Source organism: Hemitrygon akajei, unplaced genomic scaffold (assembly GCF_048418815.1).
Source record: "Hemitrygon akajei unplaced genomic scaffold, sHemAka1.3 Scf000047, whole genome shotgun sequence".
Lineage (NCBI taxonomy): Eukaryota > Metazoa > Chordata > Chondrichthyes > Myliobatiformes > Dasyatidae > Hemitrygon > Hemitrygon akajei.
The window spans coordinates 3165860-3178928 of NW_027331933.1; the positions used below are offsets into that span (position 1 = coordinate 3165860).

The 13069-nt window shown below is 45.5% G+C and overlaps 1 non-coding gene across 1 annotated transcript; it reads left to right on the forward strand.

Annotated features, from left to right (window-relative positions):
• The first annotated feature begins 221 nt into the window (after window positions 1-221).
• On the forward strand, window positions 222-307 carry trnay-gua (transfer RNA tyrosine (anticodon GUA)). Its single transcript is given in 2 exon segments — window positions 222-258; window positions 272-307. It is a non-coding gene; the product is annotated as a tRNA-Tyr (tRNA).
• Window positions 308-13069: the final 12762 nt, after the last annotated feature.

Consider the following 13069-nt stretch of genomic DNA (forward strand, 5'->3'; position numbering starts at 1 on the left):
AACGGGCGAGGACGATCAAAGAGCTGTGCTGGAATCGTAGTGTCCCTAGAATTGCCAGAAACGCGGTGATAGGCGTCATCCCGTGGCCTGTGGCCCCCAGTGCTGGAAGGACGAGATAGTTACCATAGGAAGGCTTCTGCCATCGGTCGACAGATGCCAGGCTGAAATCTGCATAATGATTGTCGGTAGGAACCAGCGTGGAGAAACTTGGTGTGGTTTTTCCTTCGATAGCTCAGTTGGTAGAGCGGAGGACTGTAGAGGAAATGGAGTCATCCTTAGGTCGCTGGTTCGATTCCGGCTCGAAGGATCAGGTCTTCTTTTACTGCGCCCGTCATCAATTCCATGCCACAGCCTCGCCATGATTGAAATTCCCCCGCGAACGTGGCATTTGTGGAAAAGCAGCTGGAATTTCTTTTACACCATGTTAACATCATTTTGAAATTATGCTAAAATCTTTGGTAGGTCTGACACGGTGGTCAGCAGCACAGGGGCGCCGCAGGGAACCGTACTCTCTCCGGTCCTGTTCACCCTGTACACATCAGACTTCCAATATAACTCGGAGTCCTGCCATGTGCAGAAGTTCGCTGATGACACGGCCATAGTGGGGTGTGTCAGGAATGGACAGGAGGAGGAGTATAGGAAACTGATACAGGACTTTGTGATATGGTGCAACTCAAACTACCTGCGTCTCAATATCACCAAGACAAAGGAGATGGTGGTGGACTTTAGGAGGTCTAGGCCCCATATGGAGCCAGTGATCATTAATGGAGAACGTGTGGAGCAGGTTAAGACCTACAAGTATCTGGGAGTACAGTTAGACGAGAAGCTTGACTGGACTGCCAACACAGATGCCTTGTGCAGGAAGGCACAGAGTCGAATGTACTTCCTAAGAAGGTTGGCGTCATTCAATGTCTGCAGTGAGATGCTGAAGATGTTCTATAGGTCAGTTGTGGAGAGCGCCCTCTTCTTTGTGGTGGCGTGTTGGGGAGGAAGCATTAAGAAGAGGGACGCCTCACGTCTTAATAAGCTGGTAAGGAAGGCGGGCTCTGTCGTGGGCAAAGGACTGGAGAGTTTAACATCGGTAGCTGAGCGAAGGGCGCTGAGTAGGCTACGGTCAATTATGGAAAACTCTGAACATCCTCTACATAGCACCATCCAGAGACAGAGAAGCAGTTTCAGTGACAGGTTACTATCAATGCAATGCTGCTCAGACAGGATGAAGAGGTCAATACTCCCCAATGCCATTAGGCTTTACAATTCTACCTCCAGGACTTAAGAACTTTTTAAAAGCTATTAATGCTTTTTGAGACGGTGATTTAGATGCATATCATATTTTCTTACTGAGTTAAGTATTGTATGTAATTAGTTTTGCTACAGCAAGTGTATGGGACATTGGAAAAAAGTTGAATTTCCCCATGGGGATGAATAAAGTATCTATCTATCTATCTATCTATCTATCTATCTATCTATCTATCTATCTATCTATCTATCTATCTATCTATCTATCTATCTATCTATCTAATATAATGATGAATTTAACTGTATTAATGAATATAATCCACAAATGGCTAAACGCTAAACCAACCACATTTACATTGAAACATTTTAGCTTCAGCGTACGTGCATTGTCATTGTTTCAAGTGACAACACTGTCACAAATGGTCACAATGAAGACAGAATGGAAGTCGGTCGCTCACTGTTCAGAAGCCCCCATCGCCGTCCCGTCAGAACATTTCAGTGTTGCATCCGCCCTGTCAATTGTGACCGCCTGACAGTGTTAACGTGTGTTGTGTGTTATGTTTTGTCATCGTTTGACTTGCATATTACAGATTTAAAAGAAAACATTACAAGTGCCGAGCACTTTTAAGACCGGGTAACAATGTTCTGCTCAGAGCAATGGTTTGTCCCCGAAGCAGTAAAATAAAACAGAGGGAAGGTTGCTGCGGTGCAAGATCTTGTTTTCAGAATCTGACCTTGCAATCGAATAGTAACTCTGACTTTCGGAAAGAATCGTAGACGGGCACTTCAATTTCACTTCCCCTCTCCTTGGAGATACAGCGCTTGGAGTTCTGTGAACAGTCTTGGTCGCCCTGTTATAGGAAAGGCAGAAGTCCGCTGAAAAGAGTGCAGACAGTATTCACAGAGATGCTGCAGGGACTCTCGGGGTTGAGTTACAGGGAGAGGTTCGGCCGAGTGGCATTTTATTGAGGGCAGAAATGTAGCTGGATTACGAGCGACGTTTCCTCACTTAGAACCTGCTCTGTGTATTGAACAGCCTGAGAAAGGAAATGGGAGCAACAGAGTCGTTAACAATATTTAAAGTACACATGGACAGTTTGACGAATCTCATCCAATCACGGACAACGGTACCAGATGACCATGTCGGTCAGCATGGAGATATTGGGCCGAAGGACTCGTTTCTGTGATCTATCATTCCTGGACTCCGCTCATCGCTGCTGCACCGGTGAACGTGAAGAGATTAATGTGAGCATGCGCTCCTGTAAAACGCTTTATGCTGCGGTCAGGTGCTCAAACAAACAAAGTATCTTTTTACTTCCACTGATAATGTCCAGCAGAGGTTTAATTTCAAGAGACCAATTGACGGCTGTGTATCTACAAAGAATACGTTTGCATTTCTTTATTCTTATTTTTGGTCTTTTTTGTCTCACTGTAGTTAACCTTGTGGCAATCATCATTCTCAGCCGAGGAAACTGCGGTATCTCCAAATGTGTCACACGTTCCCTGGTGGCGATGGCTGCGGCGGATCTAATGGTGGTGATTATCGAAGTCCTGTTCTACCAAATGGGTCAAGCAAACAGACTTCACAGATTCCTGGACAACGCTCCGTTCTGCCTTGCCCACTATGTCCTGTGTCACGTGGCCGTTGACTGTTCCGTGTGGTTTACTGTCGCTTTCAATTTCGATCGCTTTGTGGCCATTTGCTTCGCTCAATATAAAACAAATTACTGCATCCCCAAAATTGCGGGTATAGTGATTGGCGCAATATCGATCGGTTTCTTTTTAAAAAACATACCATTTTATGTCATATACATGGAAGGCGTTGTTGGTGCGGGGTATCTGGGTCTGTTTCGATAGGTCCGTACTTCTTTTCTCGGGATCGTTTGAGGGGTTTTATTGGGTGGACCGTCTGTTGAATCCGCTACTTCGTTTCTTCCTCATTTTGACCCTCAATGCTCTGACCGTCAGACAGAAACTGGCGGCGGGCAGAGTCCGCAGGGGGCTGAAGGGACGGGGAAATTGCGGGAAACAGCGAGATCTGGAGATGGAGAGTCGGAGACAATCCATCATTCTGCTCTTCAGCCTGTCGGCGAGTTTCCTTCTCTGTTGGGCGACAACCACTCTGGTCTTCATTCTCATGCGATGCCTCTACACCGACCTGGAAATGTCAATCCGGCTTTTTCAGGCACAGTTTTGGGGTTCTTTGATTCAGAATTTCAGCAGCTGCACAAATACATTTATCTACGGAGTGACCCAGACCAGATTCAGAGAGTAGGTGAAAGCTCTTCTGCTCTCCCCCATTACCTCAGCTTTGAATTTTTTTAGAAGTCTGTACCGATCAGATGAACGCGTCAAATAATGTTCCAATATCGGAAGTAATCCCACACCTGATCCACAGGGATGGTAATAAATTGAACTCCCTGATATCGTTATTCTCAGTGATTACATTTCTTCCCAGCAGGACTGCAGCGCCTTTCATTCAGACTCTCCTTTCCCGTTATTGATAACGGCGTTTGATTACATCCCTCCCGTAGCAATGTATGTTCCTTTGCAGATTAAATCACCCGGGTATCTAATACCGGGTATATAATATTGAAAACACACATATCCATTCTCGAGGTGTGTATTACCTGAACGTTTGCAGAGTGCTGGTCGTGGCTGCCGAACCGGACACCCAACGTTCATTCTCTCTCTCTCTTGTTCGGTGTTTTCGCTAAATTTATTTCTGCAGGGTGATTGTTTTTTTTCTTTCTCTGTCTGGCTGATGCTCTCTAGTTTCGGCACAAGTCACAAGTATGAATGAGAAATCATTTTGCTTCGGCCCAACTTCGCTCTAATTTGACAACACATCGGGGCACATTTCCCATTGGCCTGACAGTATTTCCATACAGTAAATACAGGTTATCATTGCTATAGTAGATTTGCAGCACCGGCCCTTCACAGTAATGATGTCGAACATGGGGAACGATCAGAAGCAAGTTTAAAGACCTTACGCTTTGTTCCTTACACTAATTCTAAAATGTATACATTCACATTGAGTTCGAGCCATTACTGCCCTGATCATTCAAGCTAATGTCCTGCTTTATATATTCCGGGTTTCATTGTTTCCCAGGGCTGTTGGACTATGATGATATTGAACTGTGACCTCTTTGCAGTGTCACGTGTCGCATGCAACTGGGTTGTAAACAATTCCTGTGAATTGATGGCTCCGAGTCTGTATTCGCGGGGGTTCAGAAGAATGAGGCGGGATCTGATTGAAACATTTCAAATGTTGCAATGCCTCGATAGAGTGGAGTGGAAAGGGCATTTTCCAGTAGTGGGGGAGATTAGGAGGGGAGGATACAGAATTGAGAGATGTCAATTTAGAACACGGATGAGGATTTTTTTCCTTTAGCCACGCACGGTAAATCTGTGAATCGATTGGCACAGTCGGCGGTGCAGGTCAAGACACTGGATGGATTTAAGCCGGAGTTTTATAACTTCTTAGTTAATCAGGGCGTCAAAGGTTAGGGGCGCGAAGGCAGAAAAATAACTATAAATCAACCATAACGGAATGGCGGAGTGCATTCGACTGGCCAAATGGTCTAATTGTTTTCAAGGGTTTTATGGTCTTATTACATTTATTCTGATTCAAAGACACATCACACCGGTTTCTCAAGCTTTCAACGCCTGTTCTTAGATTTTAAAATGCAAGTTCAAAGTCAGAATCATCTGGCGACTTTCTGTCCGGTTTTCCTGCTGGTCTGAATATATTCGTCATCATTCTCCAATTTCAAAAGAGCGCGATACGTCTGGAAATTCAGACGTCTGTCCTTGTCCCACTGACAGCGTTGACAGCCGGTATATTAAAATAAGCACAAACAGTACAGATTATCTAATTAAGAGTGTTCAATTAACTATGTTTGACTCTACCTACCCAGGATTAACTCAATATAAAGCTGACGTGCTGATTTTGATCTCTGCCCGGTTTGCAGCATTTAAAGACACTTTCCGGAGAAACGTCCCAATCAGCGGAGCGACTTCATATCTCGATCGAGTCCCCGCCATTGAAATTGCTCGTCGTCTCATTCGGGATTTCTGGAAACATACTACGCAATCCCAATTGGTGTATCATATACAGCGTTAAGTCAATGAGAAGTCGTTTCTAATCACTGAAACATCAGAAACGTCTCGAAATTCCTGCACCTGTCGTGCTGCTTTGTTTCCCGTAAAATTTTCCGAGGAAAAGTGGCCGAAAGGGTGGGGTTGCCGTATGTTCAGTTTAGTGATCCCCATTAGAATGTTTTAAACTTGATATGCAGCAAAATCCTGAATTCACTTCTACTTGCAGGTACCGGCAGAGTCTGATTACTGATTTAAAATTCAGACCTATTCCTTTGAGTATCTCGTTCCTGACGTGAGTAGTCTGTCTCTGACTGACAAAGTCGTGTCCCATGTTTGTATTGCTTAGGAAAATAATTCTGAAATGCCGAAGCTACTGGAAGATGCTGGGTCTCCCGCTGCGCCTTTTCTAATTCTACCTGCATGATCGGTTATGGTGCTTTCTAATGTCCCAGTGGGGTTACATGTCTTTTAGTGAAGACAGCACATTCAATGTTACACAATTAGAGCAAAGAATCGTTCAGTGGTGATGCAGCCGCGCTCTCTGAGTTTATCCGTAGGTGTAGTGTTTGGAATTAGGGATTGTCAGTGCGATTCCAATAAATGTAAAATCATTTCATTACAGTGTTTTCGGAGATTAAAACGGGCGGAAGATAAAACCTGAAGAATGTAGAAGAATAACTAATAGCAATGGAGATCTGACGTCATAACCGGCATTGTGGACAGAGGAAATGCGTTAAATCCAGATTTTCCGGAGTTGCTCGCTCTCCTGCAGTTCCGTTTCCAGCCCCTCGCTCTCCAATGCCATCGTTTAACCCCTTCACACATTTCCCCTATCGCGAGGTGCAGGATCGCTGACACAGTCGGCAACAACCACAAATATCAGTTGTAAAAGAACGGAATAAATTGCTTGTACATACCGGTCGGCAGTGAGAGCGGTCTCGTTGTTGTTGCTCAGGAACAGGCCGAACGGTAGTTTTACAAACGTGAACCAAATGAAATGTACAACCAGATGTCACTATGGGACTAACTTCCCAGACAAAGTGAGAGGAGGGACTTTATTCTATTGATTAGTTTAACCGAGTTCAAATTTCCAGCAACGTTTCCCCATGCTGAATGCTGACTGTATGACGGGAAAGCATTTCCACCATATTTCACGAATACCGCGGTCAATGGCGATTTCTCGATGTTTATATTCCGTGGAGTGAAGGTTTTAGAAGGAAGTTCGTGCAGCTGATGCACTTCTTGTCGAATTACAGGTTCCACACACAGAATTCTGGAGGAACTCAGCAGGCCAGTCAGCATCTATGGGAAAGAGTACAGTCGACGTTCCGGGCCGGAAGCTCTTGCTGGTCTGTTGAGGAATATCATATTGAACGGATGTGATAAAACGTGCCGATCGCCTGTGATCACACTGGACGAAAGGGCATGCGTTACTCCACCTATTCCTGAAGGGGGCGGTCATGAGTCTATTATTGTGATGAAGCTGCCTGGTTTTCACCTTTGTCATTATCTTCCGTCGGACTAATGTGTGCCCGGCAATTTTGCTTCAGAAAGGTCAATCACAGTGTTAATTTTTATTATTTATGTTGTCTTCTTATCGTGACAATCAAACGATAAACTTGCAACATAATTGCTAAGAGCGTTTGCTATCAGTGATACGGGTGATTTGGCGAGAGGGGTTAGATTATCCTTTGAAGATGAGAGGCTGTGATGGAATCGGCCCGGATGATATAGAAGTTTTGTAGGACAGTCAAATGCTAAGAACGTTGGCTTTCAGTTATATGGAAGATTTGGAGAAAGTACTTAAATTATGCCTAGAAGAGAGAAGATGTGGGGAATCTACAGGGAAGATATGAGAATTTGGAAGGCAGAGTCAGAGTGGGTGTAAGGACTGTGGACGGTCGGTACCGGAAGAATACAGTGAATGTGTCTCGAAGAATCTGACCGGGAATCAAAACACATTCCACACAGAGGATGGAGGTGCAGGGAAGGGGCTCAATTTGCATTCACTGGGACAATTGAGATATATTAGAACGAAGTTGTTAAAAAAATCCTTCTTAGTAACACGGGAAAACCCTTCAGTGAAGCAGAAGATGCGTAACCTAATGCAACGGGGCAGTTACTGACTCCCAAAAGCTGCTGGATAATCGGGTTGCCATGGAGATTTGATAACGTGCAATAACGGGGAGCGCGACTCTGCAGAACCAAGCCCTGAAATGTTGCTGCTTCTCCGGACCGGTGAAGGATTCACACTGGACTTCCTCAGATGTCAGTAGCATTTCCAAATTTTTATAATCATTAAAGGAGAGCGGAAAAACTCTGGGAAAACAAAACCGTGATATAGAGGAAGGTTAATGGGAAATATAGCAGATGAAATAAAATACTGAAGATCGTGGCTCCCGATAATAAAACACGCCTCTTGCACGACACTCACTCACTGACTACGCCTGTCTCCAGGTAGCAACAGATACTGACCTTCGGAATCCCTCAGCCCCCACAGACATCACAACTCCTCCTCTAACCTCTTCCGATCACCCAGTGCCTTCCGTACGGGCTGTACCCACATCTCTCCACCAGAGACCGTTCCCCCTCAGCTCGCCTGCTCATTAAACACACCTCCCAGTAAACACACGTCTCCTCCAATAACCTGTCCGAATGAGCCCGGTCCTCCTACACGGAAAGCCCCCGAGTCCATTCCATCAGCACAGGCCCTTCGCATTGAAATCACCGACACCCACCGCACACGTTTTACACACATCCAAAGACCACACACCACCTCACTGAACCCTCCCTCTGAATCTTCCTCTTCGCCACCGACACCCGGCAATGTCTCTGATCCTCCCCATCAGCTTGTGCCAGTGGGTGTTCCACTCTCAGACTAATGGGCAGGCTGAGAGGATGGACCCGGACCTGGAGCGAGCCCTTCTCTGCCTTCTGTCCGGGAATCTGCCCTCTTGGAGTGACCATTTAATCCGGGCCGACTCCGCCCACAATACCCTTCAGCATTCACCGCTGGGTACGACCCCATTCGAATGTCAAATCGAGTTTCTGCCCGCTCAGTCTCCTGATCAGGAATTAGATGTCGGGGTCCCCTCCGCCGAGTAATTTGTTCAAAGATGTCTCAATGACAAAGACTCGGAAAGGAAGTTCAGCCGGGCTGCAGGCCAAGGCCAACAGACACAGGCGGCTTGGCCCCTCTTTCAATATTGACAAGCGGGTCTCTGTTCAAGTAAAGATCGTCCACTCCAACTGGAATGGCGGAAACTAGCCCCTCGCTTTATCCGTCTCTCTGAAGTCATGAGGGAAACTGCCCCGGCAACATGCACATCACATCTTCCCCGTTCTCTAAAAATTCATCCCGCCTTAATGTATCGGGATTTAAACTTGTACGTTGTCCCTACTTGGCCCCGAATCAGAAGCGTCACATGCCTCTCCCTCCGCCCCTCTCCCCACCCCTCTCCCACCGAGGATCATTTTACCAGTATGGGAGGAATATGGTCCGGAGGAACCAGGGATATTTTGGATCCTGTCCTTTATTCAGAATTCCAAAGGACATTCCGGACAGTATTGGGCCGTCAGATGTCGGCCATGGTGGGAAGGGATTTGCCGCACCCTCGGGTCGGCGGTAGAGTATTCTCAGCTCTCTGTTTTTCCCTTTGCTATTTTAGTAATCCTCTGCTTAGCTGCTGCCTGAATTGCAGAATTCCTCCATCATTTTGTGTGTGAGCGTCTCTGCATTTCCAGCAACTGCAGAATCTTTTGTGTTTTATATCTGCCTTTGTAAGAGGATTGCACTTTGAAGTTAGATACACTTTGATATTGAGTATATTGTTTATGGGAGCCGCTTTCTGCGTTAAAACAACTGCTGAGTTTTCTATATACAAAAAAAAATGAGGTTTGTAGATGGAACCGGAGCTTGAAGAAACTTTTAATGGCACCGTGATTACCGATAATGCCCTGTATTAAAAAATTCGCCTGCGCTGAAGCATCGGTCACATGCGCAGGCGTCAAGATTGATGACGTTTACGAATATCACGCATGCGCGCAGTTCACAAAAGGCCTCAGGAGCACGGCTGCTGGATCGGACGCAGGTAGGCGATTATCTCCGGGCGACTGTCCTAAACACTGACTGAGGGACAGTTTCTGTGACCTTCCTGCTCACCTCCCTCTCTCTCAGCCCCACGATCCGTACACGGGCCCCCGGGAGCTTCCGGCTTATCAGGGAATGGGAACCAATGGATCTCTCAAACAAAGCTGAGCTCCAGCTATCTAAATGCAAGGATTCGGAACTCCGAAAAAGGGAGCAAAATCGGGTCTTTTACATCACCAGTTGAGAAAATCACCTTTGTTACACTTCCAATCACAAACTCTGCAGATGCTGGACATTGGAGGGAAGGTGGGGAGACATCCAGTGTCCCTGATGCCCTCACCTACAAGATGTGTGTCCAGCTGCAATTTAAGGAGTTGGAGCTAGAAATGGATGAATTCTGGATCATCCAGGAGTTGGAGGGGGTGATGAATATGACATGAAGAGAGGTGAGTTACACCCAAGTTGCAGGACACAGGAAACGGGATGAGAGTCAGGAAGGGGAATGAGGTTAAATAGCCTTCGCAGAGTACTCTTGCGGCCATCCCCAAAAAAAACAGGTGGAACACTTTAGAAGCTGTTGGGGGGAATTACCTGGCAGAGGAAAGTCAAAGGGCTGATAGGGGATTCGTTAGTTAGGGGAACAGAACAAGAGGAGACTAATATCCTAGTGGTAATGGTTGCTAATGGTAGGGTGGGGGGTGGGGGGTAATGTGGATAAAATAAGTTGTAGGGGGGAATGGGAGCCAGAATGACAGAACAGATAGTGGAGAGCGTGAATTGAATTGAATTGACTTTATTACATCGATCCTCCCTATACATTACGTCTCCGTCTAAATGTGCAATGTGTAATATATAGTCATTTATGATAAATAGTTTGTACATAGAACAGTTAATATAATATACAAATGCAATTGTATCAGCATGAAGTAACCGGTCTGATGGCCTGGTGGAAGATGATGTCCTGGAGCCTGTTGGTCCTTTTGCTGTCGTACCGTTTCCTGGATGGTAGCAGCGGGAACTGTTTGTGATTGTGGTGAATTTGGTCCCTGATATCCTTTGGGCCCTTTTTACACACCTGTCTCTGTAAATGTCCTGAATAGTGGGACGTTCACATCTACAGATGTTCTGGGCTGTCCGCACCACCCTCTGCAGTTTCCTGCAATTAAGGGAAGTACAGTTCCCATACCAGGCAGTGATGCAGCCAGTCAGGGTGTTCTCAGTTGTGTTCCTGTAGAAAGTTCTTAGTATTTGGGACCCCATCCCAAACTTCTTCAGCTGTCTGAGGTGAAAGAGGTGCTGCTGTGCTTTTTTCACAACACAGCCGGTACGTACACACGAGGAAATCTGCAGATGCTGGAAATTCAAGCAACACACACAAAGTGCTGGTGGAACACAGCAGGCCGGGCAGCATCTATAGGGAGAAGCACTGTCGACGTTTCTGGCCGAGACCCTTCGTCAGGGCACCATGTGATATCCTCGGTGGTGTTTATGCCAAGGAACTTAAAGCTCTTCACCTTCTTAACCACAGATTGATTAATGTCAATAGGGGTTAGGCTGTCTCCATTCCTCCTGTAGTCCACAATCAGCTCCTTTGTTTTTGTGACAATGAGGGAGAGTTTGTTTTCTTGACACCAGTCAGATGTTGTTCAGACCTCAGATAGAGTCAGCAATCAAATGGTTGAGCCTGGTGCGATGAATGTGCTGAGCTGTGTATATCACAATGCAAGAAGCATCGTAGGAAAGCGAGATGAGCTCAGGTCAGGGAATTATGATATTGTAGCCATTATTGGGACTTGTTTACACCCAACAGTCTGAGGGATTTAGAGGAACAAATTTGTAGAGAGATTGTAGACCATGTCAATAAACTTAGGTTTATTCAGTAAGTGATTTTAACTTTGCATAAATTGACTGGGACTCCCATACTGTAAAAGGACTAGATGGGGTAAAGTTTGTCAAATGTGCCTTTAATCAGTACGTAAAATTCCCGACGGAGAAGTGTGCAATAAGCTGTTAGGAAATGATCCAAGGCTGGTGACAGAATTTAGTGATCATAGTGCCATGAGATTCAAAGGAAATATGGAAAAAGAAAGGTCTGGACCACGGGTTCAGATTCTATATTGGAGAAAGGTCAATTTTGATGGTATCAGAAAGGATCTAACAAGTGTGCTTTGGGACAGGCTGTTTCCTGGCAATGGAGTACTTGTAAGTGGGAGGCCTTCAGAAGTGAAATTTTGAGGGTGTAGAGTCTGTATATGCCTGCCAAAATAAAAGTTGAGTGATAACTGGTACAGGGAACCTTGGTTTTCAAGAGATATCGAGGCCCCAGATATTTTGTTCCTCTAAATCCCTCAGACTGTTGGGTGCTACCAAGACCCAATAATGACTACAATATCATGATTCCACACACTGAGCTCATCTGAGTTTTTTTTAGTTGTCTGCTGTTGGTTTCTAAAGGTTTTTGGTCTATTATGTGCCCTCTCTCTGGCTTTATGTTGGCTTTGGCTTCTCATTTTAGCCACGGTTCTGTCCTCCTGTCTTTTTAATATTTCCACTTCTGCGGAATCACGCAGCTCCCAAATTGCTCCCAGAAACTCCAGCCATTGCTGCTCTGTTGTCACTCCTATCTTTCCCTTCCAAACAAGTTTGGCCAGTTTCTCTGTCATAGAAACATGGAGAAGTTTAGTACGGAAATGGGCTATTTGGCCCATCTAGTAAATGCTGAAAAAAACATTTAAGTTGTCTAATGCAACTACTTGCACTGGAACCATCACGCTCCATACCCCTACCATCCAGGCTCCCATCCAAACTTCCTTTAAGTGGTGAAACCGAGCTCATATTCACCACTTGTGCTGGCATCTCATTCCACACTCTCACAACCATTTCAGTAAAGAGCTTTTCCACATGTTCCCATTAAATTTTCACCTTCCCCACTTACCCATGACCTCTGGTTGTTATCCCACCTAACCTCAGTGGAAAAAGCTGCTTGCACTTACCCTATCTATACCCTCATAATTTTGTTTACTTCTAACAAATCCTCAATCCAATGTATAATTTCCTTGTTTGTGTTTAGAGCCTTTTTTAGGTGTATAAAATGATGAGAGGCATTGAGCGTGTGGATAGTCAGAGGTTTTTTTCCCAGGGTTGAAATGGCTAACACGAGGGGGCATAGTTTTAAGGTGCTTGGAAATAACCTTGGCAACTCAAGTAATCTCACTTGAAATGTTGTCCTACACCCATTGATATATTTTGTAAATCTTTTTACAGGTTAGAAATGAGAAGGAATTTGTCTCCAGGGATCTCAAACACGGTATGCCAGTTTTGTTGTCTCTGTCTAGATGTTTAAAAAGTGGAGCAAGGGATTCAATCGACCATCCTTCCTGCTCAGACTGTAGGGAGGGATTCACTCGTGCATTTGTCCAACTGGCATGCCCGTCATTTTACACAGGAGAAAGGCCATTCACCTGCTCAGACAGTGGGAATAGATTCACTGGGTCATCTCAACTGAAGGGAAGTTCACACTGGGCAAGGCCATTCACCTGTTCTGTGTGTGAGAAATGATTCAGTCAGTCTTCCCATCTGTGGACACTCCAGTCAGTTCACACCGGGCAGAGGCTGTCATCTGCTGAATTTCTGGGA